This window comes from Lolium rigidum, chromosome 6 (genome assembly GCF_022539505.1).
Source record: "Lolium rigidum isolate FL_2022 chromosome 6, APGP_CSIRO_Lrig_0.1, whole genome shotgun sequence".
Classification (NCBI taxonomy): Eukaryota; Viridiplantae; Streptophyta; class Magnoliopsida; order Poales; family Poaceae; genus Lolium; species Lolium rigidum.
Window position 1 is genome coordinate 328042733 of NC_061513.1, and position 1608 is coordinate 328044340.

The window sequence follows — 1608 nt, forward strand, 5'->3', positions numbered from 1 at the left end:
TCCATCTATTTTTATGCTCTTTTATCCCCGTATATGTAAGCTTAATTTTTTCTTGTTGTGACGAACCTTATGATAAATTAGTAGATCCGGATTAAATAATAACAATGTGTACATCATTCAATATATAAATCTCATGATTTGAGTTTATTGTGCATGATTTTGCAAAAATAAATTTGTCATACTTTAACGAAACAGATTATTTGTAATCATTATTTCTCATAATCTATGATTTATTAATTGATATTATGGTTTAATTATTTATTCTTCTTTCAAATATCGGTAACAATCGTCTGCAAACATTAGGCATAAATACGAAATAGCTAATATCTTTGCTCTGTTTGCAGTTCGTTGGTGCGAACATGGTATCCAACGCCCAGGGATCTCCCGTGAAGGCATTGATTGTTGAGGACATTCGAGTTTGTGCCTTCGTTCTCTCTGCGATGTTACGCATGTTTAAGCTGCGAGATTGTTGTGGCTAATAATGGGAAAGAAGCTCCTGGATTTTTTCCTTGAAGGGAAGAAGTTTGACATTGTTTTGTGTGATAAGAACATGCCCATAATGTCTGGACCTGAGGTATTTTAACTAGTTTCCCATTTATTTATTTACGTATGAATAATATGTATCTTTTTGCCTGAATATTACTGGTCACCTTAGAAAAACATCTTGTACCTGATAGGCAGTTAAGAAGATCCGTGCTCTGGGAGAAACTGATGTGATGATTGTTGGGGTGTCGACTGATGAGAATGCCATGGAGGCATTCATGAGTGCTGGTGCCGATGTGTTTGTGGACAAACCAATGAAAATCGAGACTCTCGGGACTATGATTCAGGAGGTGATGAACAAGAAGAACGCCATAATCTAAGGGCAATCTAGCTTGCTGGAGACAAGGAGAAAATAAAATTTTAAAGTTGTATATGTATGAGCATGTCTCCATTGTTGTGTGTTTGATTAATTTCGATGTTCATGTTACAGGCCTTAATTTGCCAGGAAAATAAGAGATGAAACATACAATTGGATGGGAATCATGCATGTAGCTATTTTAATTTCAATCCGAGTCGTTAATCCATACTTCATTGTTTGAGACACTAGTACATACCGGGCTTTTTCAGCCCCCTCTCCAATCTCACACGGATGGGCTGATCCATGTGCTTTGCAAAAGACCACTTTTGATCATGGAAAGAATCGGATGCGGGTGATCCATGGAATCGAGGAAATCACACACGATTTGTATAATACAACCATGTAAGATATACTACACGCATTTAGGTTTTAGTAAATGTGTGTGTTCAATGTGAACTATGAACATGGTTCAGTAATGTTTCATCTTCATGCTTGTTGTTCTTATCGTTTTGCAACTTTCTTGCCTTCCCCAGCGTATGTATAAATACTATGAGTGGCGGCGACAGTTCCGAAAAACCCATATTTACAAACGATGTGCCCTGCCGCCACTTCATGGTCCCCGATGAGAGTCCTTACTCGAGCAAACTGACCACATCGGCACTCCCTAGCTAGCACCAACAGAGGTGGAAGGGGTGCATGCAATAGTGCCTAGATGATCATGTGTAAACAAGAGCCCCTTCCTCTCGCCGCTTGGTCCCGATGCGCCC

At 39.1% G+C, this 1608-nt stretch overlaps 1 pseudogene; it reads left to right on the forward strand.

The window, feature by feature from the left end:
* The first annotated feature begins 359 nt into the window (after positions 1 to 359).
* Positions 360 to 863, forward strand: LOC124659622 (annotated as a pseudogene).
* The last annotated feature ends 745 nt before the right edge of the window (positions 864 to 1608 follow it).